The 11413-nt window shown below is 34.9% G+C and overlaps 1 long non-coding RNA gene across 2 annotated transcripts; it reads right to left on the bottom strand.

Moving 5' to 3' along the window:
• Positions 1 to 938: 938 nt before the first annotated feature.
• LOC131625029 (uncharacterized) lies at positions 939 to 2819 on the bottom strand. Of its 2 annotated transcripts, none has more exons than XR_009290706.1 (3): positions 2033 to 2397; positions 1687 to 1941; positions 939 to 1327 (listed from the first exon to the last, which is right to left on the bottom strand). It is a non-coding gene; the product is annotated as an uncharacterized LOC131625029 (long non-coding RNA). The 2 variants fall into 2 exon arrangements; XR_009290703.1 differs by lacking the exon at positions 939 to 1327 and adding an exon at positions 2599 to 2819 and having other exon boundaries at positions 1336 to 1941; positions 2033 to 2200.
• Positions 2820 to 11413: the final 8594 nt, after the last annotated feature.

Consider the following 11413-nt stretch of genomic DNA (forward strand, 5'->3'; position numbering starts at 1 on the left):
ACATATTATTGATTGCCTCAGTCTCTTCAACCTTTTTTAAAGCAGCTAGCTTGAATATAGATCTTTCACATGCAAAACAATCAAAGATATGAGAAGATAAGTTGAAGTTAGATATGTTTCATTTGTAGTATTTTTTTTTAAATTGGTAGAGTTTATATCTCCAAAACATTTTTTGATGGTAGGTAAAACAATAAATTTTCATCTTTTCCCTTTTTTTATTGTAGATCTGATAGGCTTGATTTGTTTTTTATCAGAAATATATATAAGTTAAAAGAATAATATCTTTTTTATGGTAATAATTTATGGCATATTGATAACACGAAAATGTATCACATATTTGACTTGATTTACATAGACTACACTAGTACAAAAATGTTAATTTACACCCGTTTTTTATTAAATTTACACCCATTATTTTTAATAAAAATCGGGTGTATATCCACAGGGTGAGAAATGTCTAACGAATTTACACCCGTTATTTTTAACAAAAATCGGGTGTAATTGGGCGTAATTATGTTTTTAATTACACCCTGTTTTAATAAAAATCGGGTGTAATTGGGCGTAACTACGTTTTGAATTACACTTTGTTTTAATAAAAATCGGGTGTAATTGGGCGTAATTACGTTTTTAATTACACCCTATTTTAATAAAAATCGGGTGTAATTGGGCGTAATTACGTTTTAATTACACCCTGTTTTAATAAAAATCGGGTGTAATTGGGCGTAATTACGTTTTAATTACACCCTATTTTAATAAAAATTTGGTGTAAATATGTTCTTAATTACACCCTATTTTAATAAAAATCGGGTGTAAATACGCCATTTATGAATGAACAATTATATCTATTTACACCCTATTTCATATACACCATTTAGTTATATTTCATTTTCAGTCATAATATTGCAAATACTATAAAATTATACACATAAAAAATCATATTTTAACTAAGTCAAAATATTTTTAATATTAACCAAAAAATATACAAAATCATGTACAGTTATAATATTTCAAGTACTATAAAACTTACACATAAAAATCATATTTTAACTAAGTCATAACACTTTCTTCATATATAAGTTTTCTTCTTCTTTGGCTTTTGTTTTGACAACATTTCTATCTCCTTATCCTCTTCAACCATTTGCATTTGATCTGATAGATTTTGCTCCTCAACCTTTTGATTTTCAACCATTTGCAAACACATCAATTAAGGGCCTGTCTTGCTGATACTCCACTAGCTGGTGAAGGCATTGGTTTTCTCTCATCAGATTTTCATTTTCATTCGCAGTCTTTCTTTCTCACCAAAAAGTGCTTCCAGCTGAAGCCTCACCTATACACCATCATACACACAACATTACTTTCATAATGAAACACAGACACCCCGAGACACTGTCATGGCGAATCCAATGAAAAAAATAAATTAAATATAACTACAAGTATTGGTTTTCAGAGTTGTGGATGCTACAGAACAATTTCAGCACTAAACATTAAGGTTGAATTGATTCCTTACCAGATCATCTTCGTCAGGCCTAAATTATAAGAACCAACATTTTTTGCTTTCTTGATATGCTTATCATGCATTTTCAGTCCAAATTGGTAAATATATGAATCACAAACGGAAATTTCACAAAAAATAGAATGATTGAATGAAAATAATGGCTCACAACATTTGGCGAAGAAAAGACTTACCATATGCGTTACCAATCTGACTTTGATTTTTAAAGCCAGCGGTAACAGCAATGCAAAGAACCATAAGGATCCAATTGATATCCGGGATATATATCTGGCCAAGGAACTTTTTCGATGTATGTACGACTTTGACTCGTGGGAAACAGCCATGAGCAAGGGCTTGCTTAATGATTGAAAAGGTTGCTGTTATTGTGGCTTGGCTCGCAACTATTGCTGCTAGTGTTGCAATAACAAATACTGGCCAGTATATTTTTTCTGCAGAAAAAAGGATAATTAACATCTACCAGATGAAAATCACTCAAAAATCAGAAACTATTTTCTATGTAGGGTGACAGACATGACAAACCTGGAATAGAGCGATAAAAAACATCTTGTGAATGATGCAAGTTATGCACCAGATAAGCCGCCTGTCCAGAATACGCTAAAAGAAGGCAAGGAAACACAAGAAGAGTAAATGCAATTTGTACCGACGAGACTGGAAAATTGGCTAAGTCGGCAAAGAGAGCTTCTGTCCCTGAAATCAATCATCGCAAGTTGTCGAGTTTAAATTAACAGTTCACATCAATTAATAATTCTGAAACATGAGAAGTAAATCAAATAGTTAGTTATAACTTGATAAAGCTGATACATATCTTGTGTGTCAGTACAGTAGTACATATTAGTTATATTAAATTTTATAATGAAACACCAACTATTTTTATTGCACCTGCTTTCTTCATTTTTATTTATGTGGAATATCTTTTGCTTCAACTTGATCATTCTAATCTCAACTACTCTTTAAATTATTGCACTTATGTCATTCTATGTATAAGGAACGTTTTTGTTAATTTAATGTTACACAGACCCCGCTAGGTTTTAAAAATTGCAAGAGGCAAGGGGGGAAAACAACAAGTGAAGCTCAAGTGAACTTACAACTCTAATTTTCTCTTCTTTATCTGATATACAAGGCAAAATGGCTCCAAGAATGTCTGCATAATACGGAACAACAAAAAGATCTTTTAGGTTTTACTATCAGTAAATAAATTATTGCATCTGCTGCAGATGAAATTTTCATAAGAAATTTGAACACAACAAAAAGAATAGTACTATAATACTGAATCTTCTGTATTTTAGATTTAAGAAACAGAATCCAGCGGCTAGCAAATGTATGCGTGCTCCAAAATTTTCATAAGCTATTTCCCTATTTTATTTTAATTAAGTTGCTTTATGTTGGTATTATGCTGGTATTTTAATGTGTTTCAGGAATTTAATGTTTACAAGGCAAGCTTGAGAAAAGGAGTAAAAATGAGAAGAAATGAAGTAAAAAAGATAGGAAGTATAGAAGAAAATAAGGGGTGAAGAAAGAAGCATATGTACAAAGCTCAAAGGCCCAATTGGCCCGCGACGAGGGGCACTCTCCAGCCCCTGTCGGTCGACACACTCCTCCCCCTGCCGGTCAGCACACTCCCCCTCCTGCTGGTCGGCACCCTTTCCTGTTTTAGTGTGTGACGTTAGTCACACACTCAGACGCGCTCGTCACGTCCTAACTTCCTCTTATTTTTCAGCCTTCCTCATTTCTTTCCAGAACCAAGTCTGAGACGGATCCACCTAAATTTCATCCATTATTTTCTCAACCCAGAGGCGGAAGCATCAATATAAATACGGAGCATTCCATCAGTAGCGAGATATCTCTTCTTTTCGGCAGAACTTTTCTTTGTTTAGTTTTTAGGCAGATTTTCTACCATGTAAAAGTGGTAGTTTCTCACATCGAGGAACTACCACACCATTAAATTTAGTTTCTGTTTCCTTTCATTACGCGAAGATGATTTCATAAGTTAATTCAAGTTTCTTTTATTTCATCATTTACAGGTTTCATTTTATGCCTTCTTATTTATTCTCATTTATCTTTGTTAATTTAATTGTCATGTTCTTCTTAATTTCAGTCCGCATGTTTATTTTGTTTACGCTTAATTTTATGTTTGGCTAAATTATTTTGAGTCCAGTATGTGAGGACCTTCGTCTCCGACGGGACTTGGTAATTATTTTGTTGGCTTAAATTATTATTATTAAATTTTGTTTTGGCTTTAGTTTTTATTCTTAATTTAGGTAACCTTGTCACGAGAGTGAGAGGTTACTTACCACGATTTCGTCACGAGAATGAGAAATCTATTAAGGTTCGAACCGGCACTGCGAGAGCGTGGGGGTCGAACAGATAGTAAAAACTAGGCATTAATCTTAAACACAGCGAGAGCGCTTTAGGATAATTAGGACTTGTTTAGTTTTTAAAACGCGTTCTTTGATTTAAGTGGGCGAGCGAGAGCAGAATCCTACGGTTAAGGAGCGTGACTTTATTCAAAACCACGAGAGTGTGAGGTTTAGTCTTTAAGCTAATATTTTCTACTAAATATGTTTTTGACATTTTTAATAAGCCAATGAATTACAGAGTTCCAGAAGTACGCGGAATCACATTCCGGTCTCTCTTCTCCTATATTTATCTTAATCTTAGTTTTATTTCAGTTTTAGTTCTTAGGTTCCCCTTAATCAAACATTCATAAGCAACAATAGATTACAGTAGGTTGACATTGGTCTCTATGGTTCGACAATCTTTTATATTACTTCGATATATCCGTGCACTTGCGGACGCATCCAGTTTTTGGCGCCGTTGCCGGGGACCAAAAGTCAATATTGTTATTCCGTTGTTACATCGTATAGACTAAGGCATTAAAGAAAAAAAATAAAAAAATAAAAAAATATTTATCTTATAATCCTAGGTAGATGTATCACTCAAATTTTTTCTACAACTCCCATTCCCAATATCTCGAGGAACCGCACCCGAATTTCCCTTATGATTCCTATTCCCATTATCTCGAGGAACCGCACCCAAATTTTCCATATAATTACCATTCCCAGTATCTCGAGGAATCACAAGAACCCCATAAATCCGACCTCGAAATATTATTGGAGAATTTCAACGCGTCACTACCTGATTCTCACCCCAGCTACCTCTTCAACCACCAATCCCAACATTTCGAGGAGTCTAAAGAATCCCACAATTCCAATCTCGAATCATCTATTGAGGATTTCAATTTTACACCAACTTATCCTCAACTAAATTTCCTCTACGATCACCACAACCAACATTTTGAGGAGTCACCTGAATCCCATAAATCCGACCTTGAAATATTAATGGAGAATTTTATTGAAACACAAACTCTTTCTAGGCTAGAATCTACGATGACGGAGTGATTTGTGGAAACACAAAATGCGATGCTAACCCACCTTGAAGAACCACAAGAATCCCATAATTTCAACTTCGAAGCATCGATGGAGGATTCCGATGAGGCGCTAACTAACTCTAGGTTAGAATCGATGATGGAGCACTTTGTAGAGACACAAAATGTCCAAAATGAAGATCTTAGAAAACAAAGTCTCCAAATTAACGAATCCCTTAGGCAGCTGACAACTGTGGTTGAGTCTCTAGCAACTCATAACATGGCTTTGGAGACTCAAATCTCCTTTCTTGAACAAAAACATCTATGACCCTTCCTTGAGGAGCATGTGGATATTGTAACAACCAGAAGTGAACAACAAAGTGAAAATACTAAGGAGAGTTATGATGAGTTGTAGGAGAGTGATGAAGAGTTTGACGAAAGTAATATTGAGATTGAGGAGAGTTCCGATGAGAAAAGAGTTATGACTAAGGAAGATCCACCAACACCATCCAAAAGGGAGGATGTAGAAGAGATTGAGAAGGAAGCACCTATTGTAATTCCTCCTCCATATACCCCACCGATTCCTTTTCTGCAAAGTTATATGGAAGCTACGATAAACTATGTGAAGGTATTGGAAAATACCCAAACCAATGCATCCTTGTCTGAAGTCTTGCATAAAAAGAGAAAGTTCGAGGACCATGAAACCGGGGATGTCATTACTGTTAAGAGGGGAAGGTTAGCATTTGAGGTGATGGCTGAAATCGCTATGCTCAAACTTGAAAAGTTGATACTTAGGATTGATCCAGAACCACCACCACAAGTTCAAAAGAATGAACCACCCCACAGAAGAAAGAAAAGAAAATGTGAGGGATATGTGAGATGGCTCGATAAGTAGCCATGGAAAACAATGATTACTAAAAGTTCAACCGAGGAGTCATTCTCGAGAGAACCACCATGAGTGCTTGCACTCTTGAGCCGTCGAGCTATCGACGTTAAACAAAGCGCTGCGTGGGAGGCAACCCACGAGTTTTTAATTTAATATTTTCCTTTTATTGTTTGAACTTGCAGAAAATAAAGAGATGGATCGTTTGTCACGTCTCATCTACCTCTAGGCGAAAAATATTTTGATGACAATCTTGGAAATAAGCCAGGTGCCCACGGATATGCTTGCAAATGTCGCTGCTGGTGGTGTCACCAATATTAACAACAAAAGAAAATCAAAGAGGATTTGGCACGCAGAGGATCTAGCATTCACACAGGTTCTATTTTTCCTTTTCCACCTTTGTTCAAAACATTGAGGACAATGTTTGATTTAAGTGTGGGGGAGGAACTTTACCGCTTTCATTTATTGCTTTATTTATTGTTTTCTAGGTATGTTATCGAGTCCTAATATGTGATTTTCAGTTGTCATTGAATTTCCCCGAAATTTAAAATTTTAACCACCAACAAAAAAAATGTTCTTTTTTATGCATGGCACACACACTCTGAAAGTATAGAGGTTGTCACAATTTAGGCTTTATTAGAAAGACTTGGAGATGTTTCAATAACATCGATACCGTCCTGACAATCTAAACCCCCTAATTATGTAATTTTAATTTGAGTACACATTATGCCTAGACCTTATGCTCAAGTTTTTAAAGTAGCTCTTAAGTAGTTTATTTTAGCAGTCGGCACCATCTTAAGCACAAACTGCGTAGGGAGTCGGTGAATATAAGTGAATGATCCCATTTTTAATAAATAAATGATGTAATTGAAAAACAACCTTCTAAGTTAGGTGACCCTCACCCGGTTATTTAGCCCAACGGTTGTTAAGCATATAAGGATTTAATAATAAGCACTCACTGTTGGTTGGCCCAGAGGTCACTGGTACTGGACTTGGTATGGAGGGTTACGGTCCGATCCCCCACAACCGCAGTTGGGAAAAATGAGGTTGCACCACTCAAATACCAGAACCTCTTGCTAAAGAAAAGAAAAGGATCATAGTCGCTAACTGATTTCCCTACTATGTGCGTGTACGGATAATGGGCTTAATGTGATTGCGCTTGAATGAAAAGAGTGAAAGAAAAACGAGAGATATAGGTTGAGTTATAATGGCATGATTCGAATTGGTTTGTTTAAGGAGGGAGTTTTTGACATTGTGTCGATTCGGTGTCCTTGGTTTTGAACATCTAGTACCTATCGATCTAACATTAGCCTAGCATCCACATATGATTAGGAGTCGTGTCGTGCCTTTGTTTTTAAAATAAAAAAATGCTTAATCATTTTCTTTTACCGTGTTGGTTGATTGCTTGAGGACAAGCAATGGTTTAAGTGTGGGGGTATTTGATAACACGAAAATGTATCACATATTTGGCTTGATTTACATAGACTATTTCCCTATTTTATTTTAATTAAGTTGCTTTATGTTGGTATTATGCTGGTATTTTAATGTGTTTCAGGAATTTAATGTTTACAAGGCTCGCTTGAGAAGAGGAGTAAAAATGAGAAGAAATGAAGTAAAAAAGATAGGAAGTATAGAAGAAAATAAGGGGGTGAAGAAAGAAGCATATGTATAAAGCCCAAAGGCCCAATTGGCCCGCGACGAGGGGCACTCTCCAGCCCCTGCCGGCCGGCACACTCCTCCCCCTGCCGGTCGGCACACGAAAGGCAAAAACTCTACTAGTGAGGGGGGTAGAGAAGATCGTGAGGTAATAGTGCCGGGAACGCCGAAGGCTCGGGCTGTTACATAAAAAATTCCATTCCCACTATCAATTGGTAGTGGGAATGGAATGAACATGTACTTGAACCCCAGGGTACAGGGTTCGATTCCCACGAAAGGCAAAAACTCTACTAGTGAGGGGGGTAGAGAAGATCGTGAGGTAATAGTGCCGGGAACACCGAAGGCTCGGGCTGTTACACACTCCCCCTCCTGCCGGTCGGCACCCTTTGCTGTTTTAATGTGTGATGTTAGTCACACACTCAGACGCGCTCGTCACTTCCTAACTTCCTCCTATTTTCCAGCCTTCCTCATTTCTCTCCAAAACCAAGTCTGAAACGGATCCACCTAAATTTCCTCCATTATTTTCTCAACCCAGAGGCGGAAACATCAATATAAATACGGAGCATTCCATCAGTATCAAGATATCTCTTCTTTTCGGCAGAACTTTTCTTTGTTTAGTTTTTAGGCAGATTTTCTACCATGTAAAAGTGGTAGTTTCTCACATTGAGGAACTACCGCACCATTAAATTTAGTTTCTGTTTCCTTTCATTACGCGAAGACAATTTCAGAAGTTAATTCCAGTTTCTTTTATTTCATCATTTACAGGTTTCATTTTATGCCTTCTTATTTATTCTCATTTATCTTTGTTAATTTAATTGTCATGTTCTTCTTAATTTCAATCCGCATGTTTACTTTGTTTACGCTTAATTCTATGTCCGGCTAAATTATTTTGAGTCCAGTATGTGAGGACCTTCGTCTCCGACGGGACTCGGTAATTATTTTGTTGGCTTAAATTATTATTATTAAATTCTGTTTCGGCTTTAGTTTTTATTCTTAATTTAGGTAACGTTGTCACGAGAGTGAGAGGTTACTTACCACGATTTCTTCACGAGAGTGAGAAATCTATTAAGGTTCGAACCGACACTGCGAGAGCGTGGGGGTCGAACCAGATAGTAAAAACTAGGCATTAATCTTAAACACAGTGAGAGCGCTTTAGGATTAATTAGGACTTGTTTAGTTTTCAAAACGCGTTCTTTGATTTAAGTGGGCGAGCGAGAGCAGAAACCTACGACTAAGGAGCGTGACTTTATTCAAAACCACGAGAGTGTGAGGTTTAGTCTTTAAGCTAATATTTTCTACTAAATATGTTTTTGACATTTTTAATAAGCCAATGAATTATAGAGTTCCCGAAGTACGCGGAATCACATTCTGGTCTCTCTTCTCCTATATTTATCTTAATCTTAGTTTTATTTCAGTTTTAGTTCTTAGGTTCCCCTTAATCAAACATTCATTAGCCTTAGCTTTACAAAGCAACAATAGATTATAGTAGGTTGACATTGGTCTCTGTGGTTCGACAATCTTTTATATTACTTCGATATATCCGTGCACTTGCGGACGCATCACATATTCTAAAAGAATGAGATGTTTGTCTATTTAATGAATTTAGTTTTTAGCTAAATAAAAATTAAAAATATGTTCTTCCATAAAAATCTGTTAAGTTTTTTCTTTTAAATTTTTTCCTTTTATTTATCCGTTTATTTATATCTAATTTAATTTATATTTATATATATTTTAAAATTAGATCTAATCTTCTTTGTTTTTTTTATATATTTAAATTTTATTTCTACAACTAATCTTGCATATTTATATGTTATTCTTTGGTTATAATTTTAATGAAATAATTTTTTTTGAAAATTTTGTTTTAATAAAAAAATTGAATAAATAATTCAGATTATGTTTCTAATTTTTATTTTCCAGCATTTGCAGATTTTATTTTAAATTATAATATTGTTCTTTTTTTTTTCTATACCACATAATTTTGAAAAAGTTATAAAATTGTAATAGATTAAATAAAAAAATTATATTTATGATTTCACAAAAAATACATTATTTATGAATGTTGTGTGTTTTTTAGAAAAAATTCTTGTTGTTATGTGTTCTTCATAATAAGTTCTTCAAACAAAAGTCAAGGGGGGGGGGGAGATACATTGATCTATTTTTACAGAAGAGAATAAAGGAGAAAATCTGCATTCAAATAGCAAGTGAATAAAGGGGGAAATCAGAATTCAAAATAAGTGTAGAGGGAAAAATATTTTAATATTGAAGTGACATGAAAGAAAGAGTTGGTAGACAATGTCGTGAGAGGTGAAGAAAAAGTATTGTTTCTCATTTTAGAAAAAGCAAGGGGAAAGTAAATGAAAAGACATAGAATAGTGTGTTTATGAAAAAGTAATCAAAAATGTGCAGAGGAAGAATAAGGAGGAAAATATGGAAGCTATGTGGATAGCCTCATTGTTTAGAATTGGTAAAAAGGGCAAAATAGGTTTTTCAAGAACACTTAACTTTCTTATATGATAGATTACTTCCATTAATTCCACTATTTCATTACAACATACACATAATGTTTAGTGGAAATTTAGAATTGGAAGATTCTTTAATCAGCAACAACATCATTTAGTAACCATATTTAAATTCACAAACCACAAATATAACACTACTAAAAACAAAAGTACAATTCTTTATTTTCTTATCTGTAATACGGTGAACTGACTTTTTTATCGAAATGTCGCGGTTAAGCATGAGTCGCCACCGACTTTTATTTTATCCAAATTAATTAGAAAGGCTAAAAGAACAGGAAAAACCTTTTAAATAAAATAGGGTTCGGGGGTGAGTTATACAAAGGGAAGGTGTAAGGCACCCTTTGCATCCATGGTTTTCCATGAGCTCTTAATTGCTTAGCTCACTTTGTTTGAAATGTTTGTTTGAAAAGATTTCGAATAAGAAAAGATTTCGAATAAGAAAAGATTTCGAAGAAGAAATTTAGCTTGTAAATAAGCGTAGTCTTTTTGAATTTGATTTGGAAAAGAGATGTAAAAAGTAATTTGAATTAGAGCAAGCAATTAGTAGCAACTACCCTAAGTTTGAAAATTCGTTCTTTTAGCTTTTCAGGACGAAAGGGTCTATCCATACCATACCATAAGAGGGCAGGAAGTCTTTCAATTGGATTTGAAGGGTCATCGAGAAATCGTTCGCCATAAGATTGTCCCTTGCCATAAAGAGGGCAGGTAGTCTAAGGGAAGGATATAATAGTCATTTGAGGCATCATGCGAGGATACCTTAGCAATTGGGACAATCATCACATTTTTACCGAGGCAACTTCGAGGGAGTTTCAATAACTTTAAGGAAACATTGCTTTAGGTATCCTCGGAATCGAGGGACTTGACTATTTTTAGGCAACAAAGTTTAAGGCAACAAGGCAGCAATTAATAGGCAACATGCAACAAGAGGGATTACCCTAAAGGTGCGTGGGTGCATCAATCATGTGATTGTGTTCAAATATATTATCTTGTAATTTAGGTGATTCTAATTTGTTCAACAGGCTTGCACTCCCTAATTTACTAACCACGCAGTTAAAATCATACGGAAATTAAAGGCGGAAAGATAAATATCCTACGCTATTACAATAAACACCTGTGGGCAGAAAAATAAAGGCAGAAAGGTAGAAAACTTTTTACAAGGCTTTGGGGCAGATACATAATTTATAAGTAATAGCAAGCAATAATAATGCGAATAATAAAATAAAATCCAAAATTATAAATAATAAGGCAGAATAAAGGCAGAAATTGAGTAAAGGCAAAGATTAAATGAAGGCAGAAATTTAAATAAAGGCATGCGACAATCAATGGAGTATGAGGTAAGAAGAGAATCGTGATGAAGAAAATTCAATGTTTGATTACAAAACTATAAACCTAAAGGTAAAAACCTAAGGGTTAAAAATCGCCTACAGTTTAATAGACAACTCTTACATTGTTGATATTTTCTAAGGTTTGCCTATGGT

This window comes from Vicia villosa, linkage group LG1 (assembly GCF_029867415.1).
Source record: "Vicia villosa cultivar HV-30 ecotype Madison, WI linkage group LG1, Vvil1.0, whole genome shotgun sequence".
Lineage (NCBI taxonomy): Eukaryota > Viridiplantae > Streptophyta > Magnoliopsida > Fabales > Fabaceae > Vicia > Vicia villosa.